A 23666-nucleotide genomic window follows, 5' to 3' on the forward strand; every position below is an offset into this window, starting at 1 on the left:
ACTTTCCAAAAATATCTATACAAGGAAGATATATGTAAATATACATAAACGCCATTTAAATAGAGGCTAGAGCTCATTACATTACAACATTATGTAAAGCGCAGCCGCTCAAATGAATATTCATTTTGATATTCTCATCAAATTAGACTTTTTTCTTAATTCTCTTTTTTATGATATCACTAAGCTTAATATTAGAGTGTCAATTAACAAACAGATAAAGGGAAGTGTCAAGTGATATTTGGCACAAAAATCGATATTTAGCATCATCTTACCTCTTGTTCTTAGTATTTTACTCGCAGTTTCTATGATGGAATCGTTGTATCCGTGCTTATGTTGGTTTGTTTTGTGTGTCTAGATACAATAAGGACAAATGATAAGAAACCGAGAAATTTTGGGTGAATTTGGAGGTGATTCTGTGTGCACAAGTCAACGAGAGGATCTCGCGACACTTAGAAGATTTTTTGGACAACTGAAGGAAGATGAGCATTAAGCTCGCGTAGCGCAGAAGGCAAACATGCGTCAGACCTGCGTCGCGGGTAGTAGACGTGAAAAACAGCTGTAGACCAAAGAAAAATCAGAAATCTCAGAGGATACCCGCGTTGCACATGCGACGCGGGTGTAATGCGAGCGGACTGCCAGTTCTCCCGTTTGATTAGGATATGGTCTAATTATTTTTGTTTTAAACCCTAGACTATAAATAGACGTTTATTAGCTGTTAACCACATGCTGGGATTTTTTAAAAGACTTGTAAGCCGTCATCTTTACTTTCTCTCTCTTGGTTTATTTTATTTTATTCTTTTCAACCCTTCATGAATTCTTGTTCTTCATCTAGAATCATGAGTAGCTAAACTTCTTAATTCTAGAGTTGTGGCGAAAGATATGATAGTTGATTTGACGACAATTTCTATCCATTAAATTTTCATATTTTGGGTTGTTTATTTATTCTTGTGCCTAATTGTTTAATTACTTGATCACTAATTAGACACTATCTGTAGTGCGTGAGTTGGACTTGAAAGAGGGAATTCACGTACGGAATAAAAATAAAAAGAGTTTGTTCGATTTAATCGTCTCGCTACTGAGGGTAGAGATATACCCTTTAGCCCTACTTAGTTGGTTAGGGAGAAATAAATGTTTTGTTGTTACCTCTAGTGACCATAGAGATATAGGTGTTATAGTAGCATCTACAGGCTTGTGAGTAGTTTGAGAGAATATCATAAAGTTACAATTAACCCGTCAGCTAGGACTTAGAAAAACTACTGTTTTCTAGTTTGGATTTTAGAATTTCTATTCAAGTCTTTACTCTGGTTCTTTGGTTGACTTGTGCTCCTCAGGTGCATTCACTTGTTTATGCCAAACACTCGAAGTCAAGGAAAAGCATTAGCTGAATTTGACCTAGAAATTGAACAGACATTACAGAGGCAGAAAAATCTGGCGGACGACGAGCTCAATCTCGGGTTGGTCGAAAATCTTGGAGTTGATAATAGAGAAGTTGTCCGAGTTCCTGCAAAAGTTGCTGAGATGGCACAAGAACAACGAGTTCTTTTGACTAGTTATGCCAGACCTAGTCTGGTAAACACTGCTAAGGCTATCGTCAAGCCTAATATCACTGGAAATTTTGAGCTGGGAGAAGAAACAGTGCGGTTGGTGCAGAACAACTGTCAGTATCAGGGTAAGCCTCATGAAGACCCATATAGGCACTTGATGACTGATAACATCCAAATCCACCCTATTAATTTGAATGAGCACGGTCGTATGCAAATATAATTTACCCAACTATGAGTCGGGGTCGAATCCCACAGAGAACAATATATAGGCGATTAGGAAAAGTAGGAATTATCACCAATAATAACTATGCCAAACAATAGATAATATTTTGATTTTTGGAGAAATGTATAACTAATGCAAAAATATAAACTAACCTAGAAAGCAAGTAAAATGATCAATGGCCACAAGCATGGATACAAGGGAAACTACGCTCAAGTAACGATCCAATGTACTTCATGATTTACAAATAATGGTGAGTTTATATTACTTAGCCTCGGATAATGACTCTAAATTAGCTTCTTCCGAAGACTAACTAGACTACCTAATTGAATATCCCTAAAGCAATTAGGAGCATTAAGAACACCCGAATATGGCTACAAGTGGTGTCGCCTATCCCTAGGTCGATTTCCATTAGATGAGGGTTAACGCCCCAAATTCTTGTTAATTAATCTTTCCCAATTCCGAGTTTGCCTCTTCCGAGTTTAAATCGAAATAAATGGGCAAGTCTTATGGTTAGCTACTCCCTTAAGAATCATTCAAAATGAGATTAATTAAAGAAACAATAACCCACTTCATTAGGAATAAAATCATTCAATACATAAGCAAAACAAGATATTCAATCCAAACTTAAACAATGTATACTTCCATAAACAAGGTTCAAATATTGAAATGAAATACTACACACATAAATATTCAATACAAAATAAGGAATTGAAAAAAGGATTAAGAAATATCTCATTAAAGTGCTTCCAATCTTCTCCTCCAATGGTGTTGGTGATGAAACCCTAGCCTCCAAGTTTATGTGTTATGCCAAAGATGATAATATTTTGCCCCCTAGTCTTCCTTTTATGTTTCCCAATTTTTCCATGTCCAAAAAATGACAAAATATGCCCCAGATTTTCGTTTTTGCAGTTCTGCCCGTTTTTTGCAAATCTGTCCCGTTTTTGCAAAACTGTCCACTTTTGACAGTTTTGCAAAACTGTGCAGTTTTGTCCAATTTGACCTCTTTTTGACTTTATTTTCACTTGGTTTCTTCCGATCACTTCTAAATCACATAAACCTGTAAAATAGATGTAAATGATATTAAATGCACTATTTTCTCAAGCCAACATAGCAAAAATATAAGATTAAAGAAGAGATAAATTGGTAAAATACCAACTTATCAAACCCCCAAACTTAAACTATTGCTTGTCCTCAAGCAATTCAAAACATACAATCTCTTTCGAAGAAATCGACTCAATAGTGCACCAACATCATACCAAGTTAAAAAGTCTACTTTAAGCACAAAAAACGTGACTTTGATTGGTACCAACAATTAATTCAAAACATATGAATCACCAACTTCTTCTTGAAAACTTCATTTTCCTTTCAAGTGCTCAAACACCAAGTTAATCAAAGTAGCAATCAAGTCATGACACTAAAGCTTCAAAATTTGCCTCCTTATCACAAAACAACTTTCTTTTGTTCATTCCTCTCAATTGGAAAATGAAACAATTTCACAACTTAAATTCTCATGTGCCCTCACACTCAAGAGAGAATCCCACACTTAGAAAATGTACTTCAAAACACAAATGGGATATTAAATAGAAAGAATTAACTCTCTTCTCTCACAAAGATGTTCAATTGCACAAGTAGTACCATAAGCTTGCCCTTCATGTATTTCTCCACTAATATAGACACACTTGGTTCAAAATCAATTAGGACTTAAAAGGTTGTAATGTAGGCTTTTAGTTAAGGTAGGGACATAATTTGGAAATAGTGACTCAAAAACCTCCCTAAGCACTACAATTTTCAACAATCAAAGCACACTTCCTTTCAAGCTTTTCCACCATTTTTTTCATTTTTCATTTCGCCAACTAGTCTTCCCTTTATTCACAACTCTTTATTATTCCTTCCTTTATTTTTATTTTTTTCTTTTTCAAAATAACAAGGAAGTTTCCAATTTTTTTTCTACTACTTCATTTTTTTCTTTCACCTTAAAGTAACTCCCACATCACAACTTTTTCCAACTATCACCCTCAAACTTAGGCTTTTAGCCTACGTTTGCACTTTCAACGCACTTAAGGAGGTAGGGTACCAAAAGATGGATCAATGAAGAACAAAAGGTTAAAGCTTGTAACATGGTTGCCAAAGAAAAGGTTAAAGGCTCAAAAGGGGTTGACTAGGGAAAATATGCAAGGGTAGGAAATTTAAGGCAAAACGATCCAAAGAAGGCCTAACATCATTTTTCAAACCAAGTGTAACCTAGAATTTCACCTTGAAACACATTCCGGGCAAGTTCTAGACCACAAGTAATGTAAAAGAACTCACAAAAACCTCACCACACATGGCACATGATAATCCAAGTAGAATATGTATCCAAAACCCAATTGAAACAAATGAACTCAAAGAAAGTCACTTATAGCCTATAAAGACTAATTAGTGAAAGTAAGAGCCAAAAATTGAGTCTAAAAGTCCCAACAAGAATCCTTCCTTCAATCATTTTTCTTTTTCAAAATTCAAGAATTCATATGCCAAGGTTTAAATATATTGGTACCAAGCAAGCCAAAATTGGTCAAGGGGAACACCATTTTTACTCCTAAACCACCTAACTAAGAACGGAAATAAAATAATAAAAGTGACTAATCCACAACATGCCAACAAAAAAAAGTTTTCAAAACTTTGAGCAAGTTCCATTTATAACAACAACTATCCACAGCTAAACCAACAGTCACAAAATAAGCCCGGCAAGGGCACACAATCAAGCATAAAAAAAATATAATGTGTTACTACATGCCACCCCCAACTAAAAATATTGCAGTGTCCTCATTGCACATAATCAAAACAAAACATAAAAATAGATTATTATTTTTTTGTGCAACTGGACAGTTTTGCAAAAAAACTGGACAGTTTTGCATAAACTGGACAGTTTTGCATAAACTGGACAGTTCTGCAGAAACTGGACAGTTTTTGCAACTGGACAGTTCTGCAGAAACTGGACAGTTCTGCAGAAACTGTTCAATTTTGCAAAAACTGTGCAAAACAGTTCTGTTAACAGTGCTGCAATTTTCAGCAGCTACTGGTTTGGGGCTGTCCGGAAATCCGACCTGCTCAAAACAACTCCAAAAATTCTGAAACTTTGCAGATTAGTCAAAAACCATAAACTAAACTATTCTAAAAAATAAAATTTCAAAAACGATTTAAAATTTTTAAAACGATGGGTTGCCTCCAACCAAGCGCTTAAGTTAACTTCGCGGCACGACGGTTACCTTTACCGCTTTTCTCGCCATTTGGAGCTTATGAATTGGGCACCCAACTTGGACTCAAGTTTGTGACCACGAGCGGTGGGGGTGGTAAGTAGATGAACAAGCCAAACGTTTTCTTCATTCTGCACTTCTTGGCTTTCAAATGAGGAATGTCATTTTGCATTCTTACTCTTTCGAATTGCAAGATGTAAGGCACTTATCTTTCTTCTTCACCATCCAACATGGATGTATGTGGCTCAATTCTCATATCACCATACAAATCCAATGTTGAAAAATGCTTGGAATGAGACTTCAACCTCCCGATTTGCAAATTTTTTCGGATTTTGACATTCTCATTTTCCCCCAAACTAGAGTCAACTTCCACCATTTTTCTCAAGACAACGGTTGACTCTAATTTCTTTTCTTCTTTGGCATCTCTAATGAAAATAGATTCGTTTGGAGGATTTTCAATTCTTGATTCCTCCTTTTCATGATTGGCCTCCAACATAGGCATTCTCTCCTCATATTGAGCATTTGAGAATTCTTCTTGATTTTGTTCAAATGCCCACGGAAGATTTTTGTATTCATTCATCAAGTCATTTTGGAGACTAGTTTCCAAGTACTCCTCCAAGGCTTTTTGCTTTTCATTTCCTCCTTCAAGTAGGCATTCCATCATGAGCTTGAACTCTCCATTTTGTCCATTCTCAACTTCTTCCACTTCCATTTCCCTATCATTGTCACAACAAAAAGTAGAATCGTCATAGTGGGGGTTCGGGGAAGGGAAGGACACATAAGCACAATTAGCCCAATGGCCATTTTGACCACCACATCTATCACATATGCTCCACTCATGGGTTCGAGATTGTGCGCACAATCCTCCCCCGGGAGACTTTAAACAATTTTGCCAAGAGTGAGGTCCTCCACAATAGGGACAAGGGTTATCAAAGTATGAACAACTTCCATCCGACCCATTTTCATTACAAGATGCCATTTTTTATTTTTATTTTAGCAAAAGTAAAACTGGACAGTTTTGCAGAAGCAAAAACTGGGCAGTTTTGCAGAAACTGGACAGTTTTTCAGAACTGGACAGTTTCTGTAGAAGCAAAAACTGGACAGTTTTTCAGAAACTGGACAGTTTTGCAGAAGCAAAATCTGGACAGTTTTTTAGAAACTGGACAGTTTTGCAAAAACAGAACAGTTTTTTTTTTAATTTTTTTTTATTTTTTTATATAGCAAAGAAAGTTTGGACCAAAGCAAGTAAGCTTAAATCCCAAACTAACCCAAATACGCCAAATTGTTCCCCGGCAACGGCGCCATTTTTGATAAGCTCAAATTACACCTATTAATGGTATAACGCGGACGTTGTCAAATATAGTAACCCAACTCTGAGTCAGAGTCGAATCCCACAGAGAACAATATATAGGCGATTAGGAAAAGTAGGAATTATCACCAATAATAGCTATGCCAAACAATAGATAATATTTTGATTTTTGGAGAAAAGTATAACTAATGCAAAAATATAAACTAACCTAGAAAGCAAGTAAAATGATCAATGGCCACAAGCATGGATACAAGGGAAACTACGCTCAAGTAACGATCCAATGTACTTCATGATTTACAAATAATGGTGAGTTTATATTACTTAGCCTCGGATAATGACTCTAAATTAGCTTCTTCCGAAGACTAACTAGACTACCTAATTGAATATCCCTAAAGCAATTAGGAGCATTAAGAACACCCGAATATGGCTACAAGTGGTGTCGCCTATCCCTAGGTCGATTTCCATTAGATGAGGGTTAACGCCCCAAATTCTTGTTAATTAATCTTTCCCAATTCCGAGTTTGCCTCTTCTGAGTTTAAATCGAAATAAATAGGCAAGTCTTAGGGTTAGCTACTCCCTTAAGAATCATTCAAAATGAGATTAATTAAAGAAACAATAACCCACTTCATTAGGAATAAAATCATTCAATACATAAGCAAAACAAGATATTCAATCCAAACTTAAACCATGTATACTTCCATAAACAAGGTTCAAATATTGAAATGAAATACTACACACATAAATATTCAATACAAAATAAAGAATTGAAAAAAGGATTAAGAAATATCTCATTAAAGTGCTTCCAATCTTCTCCTCCAATGGTGTTGGTGATGAAACCCTAGCCTCCAAGTTTATGTGTTATGCCAAAGATGATAATATTTTGCCCCCTAGTCTTCCTTTTATGTTTCCCAATTTTTCCATGTCCAAAAAATGACAAAATATGCCCCAGATTTTCGTTTTTGCAGTTCTGCCCTTTTTTTGCAAATCTGTCCCGTTTTTGCAAAACTGTCCACTTTTGACAGTTTTGCAAAACTATGCAGTTTTGTCCAATTTGACCTCTTTTTGACTTTATTTTCACTTGGTTTCTTCCGATCACTTCTAAATCACATAAACCTGTAAAATAGATGTAAATGATATTAAATGCACTATTTTCTCAAGCAAACATAGCAAAAATATAAGATTAAAGAAGAGATAAATTGGTAAAATACCAACTTATCAATGACATTCGTGGAGTTGAGAGAGAATTTTCAATATAGAGATGTCTCTGATGATTATGTGAAGCTGGCCTTGTTCCCGTTCTCATTGATTGGTGAAGCAAGGGATTGGTTGATAAATCCTCCTGCTAGTTCTATTACTTCGTCGGAGATATTATCGGACAAATTTATCGACAAATTCTTCTCACCCAAGAAAACGAAAGAACTCGGAGGAAAGATTGCCACATTCACTCAGAAAGACTTTGAATCTCTACAACAAGCATGGAGAGGTTTAAGGGTTACTTGCGAGATTATCCACATCACATGCAACCGAAGGAGATCTTTGGGAATTATTTTGTAGAGGGGCTAAGAACGGAATCGAGGGCTTTGTTGAATGCCTCTTCTCAGGGACAGATCTTCAATAAAACATATGAAGAGACAAAAGCTCTCCTTGAGTTAATGTCTGAAGGTGCTTGTGAGTATCAAGAACCAAGTTGAGCAGGGATACCACAGAAAGCCTCTGGGGTTTTTCAAATAGATGATGTTGCAGCTATTCGGGGTGATATTGGGACACTTTGTAATCTTCTTATGAGGGCCCTTCCTCAGTATCAGTAGATCCAACCAGTTCAACATATTCAGCAAGTAGCATGCGAGAGTTGTGGTGAACCTCATGCTCATATTAATTGTCCTCAGAATCCATAATCAATCTATTATGTAGGGCAACAAAATCGTGGTGGTGGAAATCAGGGAAATTATTTCGGAAACAATTATAACCAGCAATGCACAAAGCAAGATTTCTACAAGCAGAACAATTATCAGAAGCCCCAAGCTCAGATAGCTGAACGTTCGGTGGAAGAAATGTTGAAGCAATTTCTAGCTCAACAACAAGCAGTTCAGTAACAAAATTAGAAAGTGCAGAGCGAGTTGCAGAAATCTATTCATGAGCTCGAACATCAAGTTGGGCAGATGGCAATTGTTCAGAATGTCAGACCACAGGGTGCTTTTCCGAGTGATACTAAAAAGAATCTGAAAGAATGCAAAGCACTCACCTTGAGGAATGGCAGAGAACTTGAACGGGTACCATCAAAGAACAAAAATAAGGTAGATGTTGAACTCATTCCTGCTCAAAGAACTGACGCTGAAATGAGTCCCGAGAAAGTCGTTCAATATCCTGAACATGTGGTGACTAGACCACCTCCACCATTACCACAACGCTTTCAGAAACAGAAAATAGATGCAGCCTCTAAGAAATTTCTTGACATATTGAAGCAAGTACACATCAACATTCCTTTGGTAGAGCTCTTGGAAGAAGTTCCGAAATGTGCTAAGTACATCAAGAATGTTGTTGAAAATAAGAGGCGCTGGACAGAATTTGAGACTGCGACACTTACTGGGGAGTGCCGTTCTAGAGTGAGGAGAAGGATTCCACCAAAGCTGAAAGATCCAGGCATTTTTACTATTTCTATCACTATTGGTAATATCGAGGTTGGGCTGGCATTGTGTGACTTGGGTGCTAATATTAATCTGATGCCCACTTCTGTGTTCCGAACGTTGGGGTTAGGTAAGCCAAGGCCAACAACAGTCACTTTGCAGTTAGCTGATAGATCTCTTGCATATCCCGATGGTATAATTGAAGATGTTCTCCTGAATGTGGGTCCTTTTATTCTGCCGATTGATTTAATTATCCTTTATTACGAGGCAGATAAGAATGTTCCACTCATCATGGGAAGGGGATTCTTAGTGACTGTTGATGCGGTTATTCGAGTCAGAGATGGGAAGATCTCTATGACAGTTGATGGGCAAAAAGATACTTTTGATGTTTTGAAGGCTACTAAGCTTCCACCCCATTATGAAGAATTGAAGATGATTACAGTCATGGAGCCCGAGCTCACGAATGCAGAGCTAGATCACTTTCTAGCTTCTCAAGATCCTTTGGAGATAACATTGGTGTATGGTGAAGACTTGGTGGATAATGAAAACGTTAAGGAGTGTCTTCAGATTCTTGACACTTCTTGTGCATATCTACGAGCCAACACACTGTTTGAGGATTTAGACAGACCATAATTGTGGAAGAAGTTGAAACCACCTATTGAGGAAGCTCCCGTACTAGAGCTGAAGCCATTACCATCTCATCTGCGCTATGCTTTCTTGGGTAGTGGTGACACGTTGCCCGTAATGCTCTCTGCTTATTTGTCTAATTTGCAGATTGAACGTGTATTGCGAGTACTAAGAGATAGAATTCGAGCCCTTAGGTGGACTATAGCTGACATCCGAGCCATCATCAATTCGTTTTGCATGCATAAGATATTATTAGAGGAGGATAGCAAGGCCAATGTTAGTAGTCAGAGAAGGCTAAACCCAATCATGAAAGAGGTGGTGAAGAAAGAGGTGATCAAGTGGCTTGATAGCTGCATTATTTACCCCATCTCAGACAACAAATGGGTAAGCCTCGTTCAATGTGTCCCGAAGAAAGGGGGCATGACTGTGGTGATGAATGAGAAAGATGAGCTGGTACCTCAGAGAACTGTAACTGGTTGGAGGATTTGCATTGATTATCGAAAGTTGAACACCGCCACCAGAAAGGATCACTTTCCTTTGCCTTTCATGGACCAGATGTTGGATCGATTGGCTGGGCACAATTATTATTGCTTTCTGGATGGTTATTCAGGTTACAACCAGATTATGATTGCACCAGAAGATCAAGAAAAGACCACTTTAACATGTCCATATGACACTTTCTCATTCCGGAGGCTGCCTTTCGGTTTATGTAATGCTCCAGGTACGTTCCAGAGATGCGTGATGGCTATTTTCATCGATATGGTGGAAAACTATGTGGAGGTATTCATGGATGATTTCTCGGTCTTCGAGGATTCTTCTGATGATTGCTTGAGCCATCTTGATGCTGTGTTGGCTCGATGAGAAGAAACTAATTTGGTGCTTAACTGGAAAAAATGCCATTTCATGGTTCGAGAAGGAATTGTTCTTGGGCATAAAGTATCCATAAAGGACATTGTTGATAAGGCTAAGATCGAGGCGATTGAAAAATTGCTACCAACCGTTTCTGTTCGGGGAGTGCGCAGTTTTCTTAGGCATGCAGACTTTTATCAGCGGTTCATTAATGACTTTTCCAAGGTTGCAAATCCGATGTGCAAATTGTTAGAGAAAGATGTGAAGTTCATATTCAATGAAACCTTTCTAAAGGCTTTTGACGAGCTGAAGGTGCGGTTGGTGACTGCACCTATTATCATTGCACCTGATTGGACTCTGTCGTTCATATTGATGTGTGATGCAAGTGATTCTGCTGTGGGGGCTATTCTTGGTTAGAAAAGGGACAAGATTTTTCATCCTATTCATTATGCCAGTAAGACACTTGACGCAGCTCAGATAAACTATACAATCATAGAGAATGAGTTATTGGCGATTGTTTAAGCCTTTGACAAATTCCGATCTTATCTGGTAGGGACCAAGGTGATTGTCTATACTGATCACACTGTTGTTTGATATCTATTTGCTAAGAAGGATGTGAAGCCCAAACTTATTCGTTAAGTGTTACTACTATAAGAGTTTGATATTGAGATTCTTGATCGAAAGGGCACAGAGAACCAAGTAGCAGACCACTTATCGAGACTTGAAGATCGAGAACATGTTGATGAAGATGTGGTGATTAAGGAGAGTTTTCCAGATGAGTAACTTTTTGCTCTACAGACGGCCGAGCTACCTTGGTATGCAGACATGGTGAACTTTCTGGTGAGTGAGGTATATCCTCTCGATGTTAATCACGAGAAGAAGAAGAAGAAGAAGAAGAAGAAGAAGAAGAAGAAGAAGAAGAAGAAGAAGAAGAAGAAGAAGAAGAAGAAGAAGAAGAAGAAGAAGAAGAAGAAGAAGAAGAAGAAGAAGAAGAAGAAGAAGAAGATCTTACATGACAGCAGATTCTGCATTTGGGATGAGTCGTATCTCTACAGGGTTGGCACAGATCAGATGATTAGGAGATGTATTCCAAAGGAGGAAGTCCCCGCAATTCTTGAGAGTTGTCACTCGTCACCTTATGGTGGACATCACGTCGGTGACAGAACAGCCGCAAAGGTACTTCATTCCGAGTTTTATTGGCCGACGTTGTTCAAAGATGTTCATGAATTCGTGAGAGCAAGTGATAGCTGTCAAAGAACTGGAAACATTTCAAAGCAGCATGAAATTCCATTGAATGGCATATTGGAGATCGAAGTATTTTATTGTTGGGGTATAGATTTCATGGGGCCTTTAGTACCATATAAGGGGAACAACTACATTCTTGTGGCAATTGATTACGTGTCGAAGTGGGTGAAAGCCATTGCACTCCCCACCAATGATGCTAGTGTGGTAGCGAGATTTCTGAAGAGGAATATTTTCGCGAGGTTTGGGACCCCGAGGGCCATTATCAGCAATCAAGGTACACATTTTTGTAACCGGCTCTTTGATAAATTGTTGTTTAAGTATGGGGTGAAACACAAGGTAGCGACTGCTTACCACCCTCAGATGAGTGGGCAAGTAGACGTGTCCAATCGAGAAATCAAGAGGATCCTGGAGAAGACGGTGAGCGTAAGTAGGAAAGATTGGTCGCTGAGGCTTGATAATGCTCTATGGGCATATATAACATCCTACAAGACTCCCATTGGCATATCTCCATACAAACTGGTTTTTAGTAAGGTGTGCCATCTACCGGTTCAACTTGAGCACAGAGCTTATTGGGCAATAAAGAAGCTGAACTTAGACATGATACAAGCTGGTGAAAAGCAGTTGTTGCAGCTGCACGAGTTGGATGAGTTTCTCTATCATGCTTATGAGAACGCAAAAATGTGCAAGGAGCGAACTAAGAGAATATACGATAAGCGAATCTAACCTCGTGAGTTTGAGTCTGGGCAGTTGGCGTTGCTGTATAATTCCCGTCTGAAGATCTTTGCTAGGAAGTTGAAGAGTGAGTGGTCTGGGCCATTTGAGATCGCGCGTGTGACACCACATGGAGCGATTGAGCTGAAGCCGTTGGATTCTGACGAGTTGTTTTTGGTGAATGGGCAACAGCACCAAACACGTGTTGCTCCCAAACGCACACGCAAGTTTACGTGGTCGTACAAGTGATATAGGATTTCAAAGTCTAGATATCGTACCTATAGAGACTTAGATTTTATATTGTTCAACTAATTCAAATTTCGTTGTAACTATTCAAGAAGGTGACAATCAAAGTGTTTGTTGTGACTAAACTAAAATTGAAAGTAAACAATTTGAGTATGAGTGTTTTTCTGACTGAGAAACTTGTGACGAAGACTGTAAGGTTTATCAGATGAGAGAAAGTTCCGGGGTCATGGCTTTCGACAATCCAGTTGATCTTATGACAATTCTACCTATCTTATTTCCTGGGTTACTAGTTGATGGGTTAATTGTAACTTTATGATATTCTCTCAAACTACTCACAAGTCTGTAGATGCTACTATAACGCCTATATTTTTATGATCGCCAGAGGTAACAAGAAAGCATTTATTTCTACCTAACCAACTAAGTAGGGCTAAAGGGTATATCTCTACCCTCAGTAGCGAGACGATTAAATCGAACAAACTCTTTTTATTTTTATTACGTACGTGAATTCCCTCTTTCAAGTCCAACTCACGCACTACATATAGTGTCTAATTAGTGATCAAGTAATTAAACAATCAGGCACAAGAATAAATAAGCAACCCAAAATATAAAAATTTAATAGATAGAAATTGTCGTCAAATCAACTATCATGTCTTTCGCCACAACTCTAGAATTAAGAAGTTTAGCTACTCATGATTCTAAATGAAGAACAAGAATTCATGAATGGTTGAAAAGAATAAAATAAAATAAACCAAGAGAGAGAAAGTAAAGATGACGGCTTACAAGTCTTAGCAAAAATCCCAGCACGTGGTTAACAACTAATAAAACGTCTATTTATAGTCTAGGGTTTAAAACAAAAATAATTAGACCAGATCCTAATAAAAACGGGAGAACTGGCAGTCCGCTTGTGTTACACCCACGTCGCATGTGCAACGCGGGTATCCTCTGAGATTTCTGATTTTGCTTTGGTCTGCAGCTATTTTTCACGTCTACTACCCGCGACACGGGTCTCACGCGTGTTTGCCTTCTGGGCGACGCGGGCCTAATGCCCATCTTCCTTCCGTTGTCCAAAAAAATCTTCTAAGGTCGCGAGATCCTCTCGTTGACTCATGCACACAGAATCACCTCCAGATTCAACCAAAATTCCTCAGGTTCTTATCATTTGTCCTCATTGTACCTAGACACACAAAACAAACCACCATAAGCATGGATACCACGATTCCATCAAAGAAATTGCGATTAAAGTACAAAGAACAAGAGGTAAGGTGACGCTAAATATCGATATTTGTGCCAAATATCACCACCCCCCACTTAGACTTTGCTCGCCCCTAAGCAAACACTTTCCATTACCAACCCACCAAATTTACCTAGAAGCCATTCCAATATGTCTACTCAGGGTTCGGCTAATATTGCTTATTTCAAAAACACCTCAAAAATCAATCATCGAGCAAATTCCTTTGAAAGACATGCCAAAGATAAAAAAAAATCAGTTTACCATAACGACAACCACAACCTTCTTAAGACACGTTGCTTTCAAAAATCACATGACTAACCGACACCACTTAGAATAAAACAATCATGCTACTTGAACAAGAATCCAATAATTCACCATTCGGTTGTCAACTATGTGGCCTCACAAGAAGAGAGTTGTCCATATATCTCACAAGAAGCAAATGTTTTCATTTTAAAGGACATGAATTTAACAGTTACGCTCACTCTCAATAAAAGAATATCACATGTTAAATACGACATACCATAAGCTTGCCCGTAGTGTAACCGCTCCACTAATTAAGCACATCAAACCATAGGATCAAGGAGGACTTAAAGGGTTGTAATGTAGAATAGGAGACGGGTAGGAATTATTTGGATAATAGTAACTAACCTCCCTAAGCACTTTAATACATTCAACAAACATGTTTTGCACACCTCCTTTGTCACCCAACTTCATAACCAACCGACCAATTCCCCCAAATCAATCCCAAGTTGATTTACAATTAAGCACCACTTTTTTCAACAATGCAAGTTAGAGGGGAAATTTTATTAACAAGACTACTAACAAATTTTTTTTCAGTTCAGTTTTCTTATCCTTTTTTTTTTTTCATATCCCCGACTTACAAGTGAACTTTGCTTCATTTTAGGTGCACCAATAGACTTAACTCGATTTTTAACCAACAAATGCCACCCTTTTTATCAACTCCCAACTCCAATTACATCATTTTATCATTAAAGTGCTCAAGGAGTATATTGGATCAAAAATAGGCTAACTACAACGAAAGGGTAGGGCTTATCAATGGCTATCAAAGAAAAAGGCTAAAGGCTCAACGAGGCTAACTAGGGTCACATGTACATGCACGGGTTGGAAGGAACAAGTTAGAATTTAGGCTAACAAAGAAATGCCTCTATCACTTCCTAAGTTACAACATACTTCATTTCGTTTCACGAACACGGGGCAAGTTCTAGACATCAAATACCAAGCATGGATAAATATCGAATCCTTACACACACATGGCACACAATCAACGCAAGAAGGATCATATAGTCTCTTGAACCAAACAACACATACATAAAATGCCAAATGGGTCATACGTAAGTCAATTCACAATACCTTTTAAGTGTTCGAGAACAGTTATGTAATTTCACGACATGCTTTCACAAACAATAAGAATTGGTCATATTGCCAATATTTCACCTTACCCGGGCACCTAGCATTTGAATGGTCTTCCTATGGACAAAGTTTCCCTCAAGCACGTTGTCATCCACCTGTCATCAGGAAAAACCCTTTCTTCGACTAAAATTAATAAAACAAGAAACAAAATCCTAACGGACGACTTATGCCACTACCGAGGGCCGAATAAACCTAAATAACAAAATCTTTTTGGCTTCTTCAGTGTTTTTTTATTTATTTTTTCTAAGGGTAGTCCTAAACTAAATGAAGTAAAGAATAGTTAAGTCCTAAAAAAAAACCTACGGCATAATCATCTTCTATCTTGAGACGTACTCCCACCTCACACTTACTTTCCTGCAATGCCCTCAATGCATATGAAAAGGTAAAAATAAAAGTATGATGAGAGATACTCCCTGGGGCCCACTAGGGCCTAGTCGTCCTCCTCAATGTAATCCTCATCATCAGCCTCGCCGTCAACCGGCTCGGCTTCTTCTTCAACTTCTTTATTTTCCTCCTACATCTGTGACTCTACCTCCTCTTCGGCTGCTCTATCAGGCTCAGTTAAGTCCGCCGAGTTCACATCCTCATCAATAGCAAACTTGGCCTCATCACCCATAAGAACTCAGAAGTATGGTGTGTGGGGGACCGCTACAAAAACATTGAACAAATCTATGTCGAAGTGCTCAGCCGCCACTGTCATTGCTTTGTAAAGCTGGGCCAGCACTGTGGATTGCGCTAACCTCTCCTCCGCGGGGGTGAGCTGCTGCTTCTTACTCAACTCAGGAGCTCGGACATTTGAAATGTCAAGCGCATCATCAGGTGGTGCTAACACTCTATCATACGGCTTTGCCAATCTGTCATTCAGGTTCATCAAGTACGCCATGAGAGTATTATCGAAACTCAATCTCGGCTGTGTATACTCTCGGACCCTCTTCATTTCTTTCATCTATGTTTACGGGTTGCCCCGTAATAATAAAGTAGACACTCGCTCCTTTTTCACCTTGGAGTAGTGCTCCAATGGCCAAATCCGGCAGTTCAAAAGTCGCAACCACATTCACGCTTCCTGACTGAAATTGCTCATCTTTATGAATTTGTGCTTTCTGTATTTTCCAGCGTAACGGGCCCATGAAGCTTTAGAATCGGTGCCACACAAGGTTTCCCGAATGGATTTATAATCAGACCTGTAGATGAAGTCCTACAACGACTAGATAGGATAGTCGGGGACTCCCAAGTGTGCACACAACAAGGATGGCGAGATAGGTATATCCCCTCCCCTCAAATAAACAGTTGATTTCCATGTGCCATCTCTATCGAATTGGATGTTGGCGTAGAACTCTAGGACTAGATCAATGTTGACTGGCCCCGACGTCTCAAAGATTGACACCCACCTCATATCCACGAGCTGATTGTATACATTCCTGAACTGGCGCTGCAAAAAGGTGCCATTTATAGCACGCACATGGATGTACCCAAATGTGGGGTTGAACGTACCAATCCTCCCCGGATACTCGGATATCTGGCTTGGGCCTTGAATGTCACGACCCAACCCCGTGGGCCGCGACTGGCACCCTAACTGGGTACCCATACGTACCTACCTGACAGAATCGGCGTACCAGACAGAACATTTCAAATAGGTGTTTACAGATTCAAGCCAATACAGATACGGCGCGCGCGAAAATATATATACATATGCATACTGAAACTTTTGCATACGCCGATGAGGCTAACATAAAAGACAGAGTCACAAAATCGTACGCACCTACCTGAACAGATGTAACCCGTAACCCACATACATATCTACAGGCCTCTAACAGACATACAGAGTCATATGACGGGACAGGGCCCCGCCGTACCCAGAGTTACCATACGTACAAAATATACAGATGTCAGAAGATATATATACCAAAAGAACACGCTCTGGATCAAAGGAGCTCTCCAAAATAGCAGAATCTGTGCCCTAGACTGGCGGCGTATCACCGAGTGCGTCTGTACGTGCGGGCATATAACGCAGCCCCCGAAGAACCGGGGGTCAGTACGAAAAATGTACCGAGTATGTAAAGCGGAAATATAACAAACATAATCATAGTCTGAATCAGAAGCACGGAAGTATAGCCAACGGAATCATGATCCAACGAACAGACAGAGGTATACCGGACAGAGTCGTAATTCAGACAGACAGGCGGAAGAATACCGGACAGAATCATAATCCGAACGGACAGACAGAAATGTACTGGACATAATCACAACCCAGACGGACAGACAGAATCATAGTCCAGACGGACGGATAGGATCATAGTCCAGGCGAACAGACAGAATCATAATTCATACGGACAGACAGAAGTATGATCCAAATGGACGGACAGAATCATGCATGCAGAGTCATACAGAGTCATATGCTTATACAGATACAGATAGCATATACATACATACATACATACATACATACATACAGATCCCGGCCCTCTCATGAGGGACGCGGTAACAGAACCCGACCCTCTTAGTACGGGACGCGGTGGACAGACAGAATCAGATCATATGCCATCCTGGCCGCCATCCCCATACACAAATCATAATATCATACAGATATAAACAGATCCCGGCCCGCACACCGAGGGACGCGGTGAACAATGCAGAGGAGTATGCACGATAACAGAACCTGGCCCGGGCGCAGTGAAGGAAGCATTGAGACATCCACGAAAAGATTAATGAGAAACCACATACATACAAATCATTATACAGACTCAATCAAACTGAAGTATGCCAAAAGGCGAGTCAAATCAGAGTAATCGGATAGTGTTCATAATACGCGCCTATATCCTACTTGGGAAGGCACGACAGATTATTACCAGAGTAAGACTTTCAGATGTCAAAATCATTTTGTAAGATTTATAGAAAAATATCGTCATATCATGATTAGAATGTTAATCTAGATGTTGTCTGAGAAAGGCGGACAGAAACAAAGTAGTTAAAGTTACACAGAAAGTATCGGGCCTTGTGGGCCCCCCCTCGGACCAACCCGAGGAGGCGTACGTAAATTACAGATAGTAGACCTTATGAGGTCGTCCATAATGATTTGGAAGTATTCCGACTCCGTTTAGGAAGGTTGCATACTTAAGGTTCACTTTGAAGACAAGTTATAAGGAAATGGATTCAATCTTACTGAAGGAATTGGAGCGGATTTCCATCTCGAATTCCGAGGAACGGAGTCGTATTTAAGGCTCGCGGCCGAGCCTATTATGTTCAGAACATGCCTAAGAATGAAGGGGTAGGCTTTACATACCTCGATTGCGTCTTACGCTCGCTTGGCTTCGATTCCAATTTCGTCCAGAATCTACAAATGGTCATGTTTACCAATTGTCAAATTCAAGCCTTTAAGAATCCAAATTTTATCACATACTTGCCTACCGAAATTTCGGCAGCATTTCCCCTATATATATAACATCCCCGAGACTTAGCTCGGCTTAATTTATCAACACAGCAACCCAGAAACAACATCAATAACAACAACAAGCATTACAAGACACCTAATATGGCATAACTAGCCATCTTTCCGGCATAACATAACATCTTCCATTCCGACCTTACACTTTCAAATCAATCTTACCATTTTCATATTCATCACTCATCAAGATCATTACAACATGAATCGGAGGCATATCATATCGTTTTCACCAAATACACATAAGATATATGCGATATACAAGTTTCCTACTAAGGGCATATTTCACCCGCAACCTCCAATCTTTAGCATAAACATCCATAGCATATTCTTACAATTTCATTCCCATAATCACATAAACTATACTAAAATCATCTACTTTCCGACAACCAATTAACAACACTTTTTCTCATTTTCATCACAAGATTACCACACAATTAACATACTAATTATAACAAATCCATGTTCTCTCCAACATATAGCACTACACGGCCACACACACATATTTATACATCCACACGGCCATGCACTAAAATTTCCAACTTTCATTAATTCATTCAACTTTCATTTCCAATACAAATTCCATCATCACCACAACTAGATTATAACATAAATTCGACTCATCATAAGTATACAACACACACACACACACGGTCAAAACCTCCCACACGGCCAACACATATTCATACACATAACACACAAGTTTCATACTCCTTACTCAATTCCACACTCTACAACATGCATACACCTTCCATAACATAACAAAGGCATGAAATTCTTACCTTTTCTTCAAATTCTTCACTTGCCACTAGAGTTGTCCTCTTGCCAAAATAATTATACCAAGTTGTAGAGAATCTTGAGCTTGGTAATAATCCCACAAGAAATGAATTTTTGAACCCAAGATTAGGCTCCAAGAATTTTATCTTTCTTCTTTCTCTTTTTCTCCTCTCTAGCCGTGACCTCTTTTTTTTTTTTTTTTTTTTGTTCTTGATTTTTCTTTGTTTTTCTTGAAGCTTCTAGCAAGCTTATCCACATATATAATTAATTAACCACATAATAATTTGTGGGTTTGGGCCAACCTATGGCCGGTTGGGCTTCCCCTTGTTGGGCCTCATTTCTCTTATATTTTTTTGAGTCCAAATGGTTACATTTTGTAATTCATGAAGCAAATTTTCAAAATTCCAATTTTTGCCCTTGGCCTCCTTTCGTTATTCCACACCAATATATATTCATAGCCGACACATTCATACCAAGTAAGGTCCAAATATGGCCTTATTCATTACAAGTCAAGTTATCTCAATTTTTTTTCGAACATGCAAAAATGCCGGATGTAACATTGAAGGTGGAACTCGAGAGATAGGAATGGTTGGTTCTTACCGCCGATAGCGATTTGATTGTCTTTTTAGCCTTTGGGGGGTTCGCTCTCCCTCGTTTTGTGCCTTGAGAGGAGGTGGCGGTATACTTCCCTTTGTTCTTTGTGTTAACCATTTTCCTGCAAAACAATATCACACCACACGCTAAGTACAATTCAACAATCAAAGGAGGTCGTGGAACAACTCCACACTTAATTCTATTTCATGTACTCAAGTCTAGAATGTGTGGCCCTTTCACTTTTCCGGGCCCCAATCATTGGTTATTTCAACGTTTTCGCACAATTGGGGTTGAACCGACCCCACACTTATTTCAAAACCATATTACAAAAATAGAAAAGAAAGAAGTTATCTAATACTATACTAAAATCAAAAACAAAAAAAAAAAAAAAAAAAAAATACAAGTTCATGTTTTAGGACTTTGGGTTGGTGGTTAACAATTGTTTTTTCACAACCCATCAAAAGTTCAGATTTTATGGTGTAAATTTATGCCCAAGGTTTCACATTGTTGTTTAATATTCGATTGCTACACAAGAATTCACAATTTTCACAAGAAAACTTGGTTCAAGACTTTCATCAAACACGTGGGCATAGAATCTTCCCTTGAATTTTGACTACGATGGGGTGTTGGACACCCTCCTTTTTCAATTGGAATTCACTTTCTAGCCCTAGGCATCAATTACAACCAAACAATACCAATCCCCGCCCCAATTCCAAACCCATAACCCTAACTATTTCAACATTCAAAAACTCAAGAACAAGGGAAAAGGGGAAAGAGGAATTCATGTGGATTAGATGGAATCACTTACATTGTTTGATTAATGGAGAATGGATGAGAGTTCTTGAGTTTTGATCCTTGAAAGAAAGGGTTTAGGGAGGTTTTTTTTTTTTTCGATTTTGGAGAGTTTGAGAGAGGTGGGAAAGTGAGCATGACAAAAGGGGACTCGTAGTCTTTTACCTTTAAAAAAATTCGGACTGGGCCCCAAGAAGCGTTGGACCTGTGTCGCGGGTCAATCGTCCAAACTTACCTCTTAGTCAAAACTCACGTCAAGCGTTAAACACTCGTCGCGGGTGTAACGCGCAATCTTACATCTCTGTCAAAAATCTAATCAGGCGTTAGATCCGCGACGCGAGTACCAAACACAAAAATTTGTCTCTGTCAAAACTCCTCAGACGCATTGGTCCCGTGTCGCGGGTCCGACACATACGACAAACCTGGAGCGATTTTTTGACTATTTTCGCATGTTTTGCGTTCTCGCTCCTTCCTTAGTCCTGCAACATGAGCAAACGTGACATATAGCTATAAAAAAGATGGGTTGCCTCCCAACAAGCGCCTTAGTTAAGGTCGTGGCACGACATTTTTTGTGTGTTTTTTTTTTTTTTTTACTTTTTTTGTGCTAATGTTACAAGCACGGGTTGCCTTCCGAGAAGCGCCTGATTTAACGTCGTGGCACGACGCAGGCTCTCTCAAGCCTCTTCCAGTTCCACCGAGGTCCTCTCGCAGTCAATGACCTCTCCAAAGTAGTGCTTCACTCGTTGCCCATTCACCAAAAACGACTCGTCAGAATTCAGCGACTTCAGCTCAACCGCTCCATGTGCTGTCACACGCACTGAGGATAGAGATACAACAATGGCTGATTCTGAATCTTTTCCCTTACTTATATTATCATTAACGAATACAATTTGACTTTGAAGTTCCAATATTCAACAAAAAGACATCCAATAAACCAACCATGGTTTCGGTGATTTGCTGATTTGGGGGAATATCATATATGTGTGTCACATTATTTCTTGTCTAATGTATGCGTGCAGAAAATTAAACAAAAAAAAAACACATTCTTTTTCCCTTTTTCAGTGGTCCTAGGCGGTGTCACTGGACTAGTCCAAGACCACCATAATAAAATACAAGAGTAAAATATTCAAACTTAATTCTTGGAACATGGTCCAAATTTTTTTTTACATCTAAACATTCTCAAATTTCTTCATTTTCTAGTTATCTCTCTTTATGTAAGTGTCAAAATTCTCAATTCTTACTTGATGCAACTGCACATTCTCCCCAAAATAAACCTTACAAAAACACCCTGAATATAATGTTGGTTTTCTTTAAATGAAATGACACTCACTACACTCCTCTTTTCCACCCAATCTTCACACACAGGGGCGTTTTCCCATTATTGTATTTTCTTTTTTATAATTGCTTTCATTTGTTGCATTTAAGACGGGCTTCTTTCGAAAACGGCCTTTGTTTCCAGAGTGATAACGGCTGCATACACTTTGTTTTCTCACATTCACTTGTAAAATTACACTCGTACGTTGTTATTGTTTTTGTTCAAATACTGTGGCCTTTATTCTATCAAGAAGCAGCTTTCCCTTAGTGGGGTAGTGGTAAACATGATTCTTGAATGTATATCCATCTAGATCTGTCACAGATAATAGTGGTAACTTTTTTATGGACAAGTCCAAGAAGGTAAAGTGTCAGAATATGGATAGCTATAATCTATATTTGCAGTTATGGGATCTGGTAGGTTAGGTTTACCTATGCAGCTGAGTATAATTGATGGTGCAAGCAAAAGAATAGTACTATTCCTAATTACTAAATTTGTTAGTAGCTGTTAAACCAGCTTAACATTTGAATAAAGTTATTAAGTTGGGTTTCCAAATTAAGTTTTAGTCACACTGTCATTTTCAGTTAAAGGATGAAAAAGGAATATTGAGGGAGTAGCTTTTACACGTTGTAATGAAAAAAGATAGGTAAGTGTTGAAATCGTGAGCAAATGATAGAGGAAAAATGGGGTCCATGTTGTGATCACGTGCATTTGCCTACTCTTAAAGTAGAATTACTTTTATAGTCTTGTTCTTTTCACCTTACCTCTCACTGAGATTTATCCCCATTTTTGCTCTTGCTGTGTTTTAGAGGCCAAAATCATTTCTGGTAAGTTTTTCATACTTTTATGGGTGTGTTTTGTGTGACGGAAAATGATTTCTAAGAAAATATTTTCTGGGAAAATCAGTGAAGAAAATATTCTCTCGGAAAATCAGTGACTTTCCTACTCATTTTTTTTGCGTTTGGTACACAAGTTAAAAAATGTATTTACATTTATTCAAAGCAAAACACTACGAGGTTTTTGAATTCGGGGCAACTTCTGGTGGTTGGGTAGGGGGTAGTTGGGGTGAGGGTGGGTGACTAGAGCGGGGGTGGGTGGAGATGCGTTGATGTGTTTTTATTGCTCCGAAAATGTTTCCCTGAAGCTTTTAAGAAAAATGTTTTTCAAGATATTTAGTACAACTAAACAAGAGAAAAAAGGAAGAGATTTTCCGACATACGAAACACAACCTTAGTGAAAGCTCTAATTCTTTTTGCCATATCAAGATATGCTTTTTCTTTGTTAATTTCATCAATGTTATGATTAATGAAAGCTCTCTTTTTTCCTGTTAAAGAAAATAACCTTTTTTAAACCATTTCTTGTCAAATATAGATGGCGCCACTTAGGAGTCGTGTAGGTGGGGGGAGTTTGGCAAACTAAATATATCACTGTAGTAGTATTTTGTAGTATAGTACTCATTATCTTTAGTGACCTGTAAAT

At 38.7% G+C, this 23666-nt stretch overlaps 1 long non-coding RNA gene across 1 annotated transcript; it reads right to left on the minus strand.

The window, feature by feature from the left end:
- Positions 1-13209: 13209 nt before the first annotated feature.
- LOC132611377 (uncharacterized) lies at positions 13210-21764 on the minus strand. The gene is made up of 3 exons (XR_009571611.1): positions 20892-21764; positions 18554-20204; positions 13210-13785 (listed from the first exon to the last, which is right to left on the minus strand). It is a non-coding gene; the product is annotated as an uncharacterized LOC132611377 (long non-coding RNA).
- Between the last annotated feature and the right edge of the window lie 1902 nt (positions 21765-23666).

Source organism: Lycium barbarum, chromosome 9 (assembly GCF_019175385.1).
Source record: "Lycium barbarum isolate Lr01 chromosome 9, ASM1917538v2, whole genome shotgun sequence".
Lineage (NCBI taxonomy): Eukaryota > Viridiplantae > Streptophyta > Magnoliopsida > Solanales > Solanaceae > Lycium > Lycium barbarum.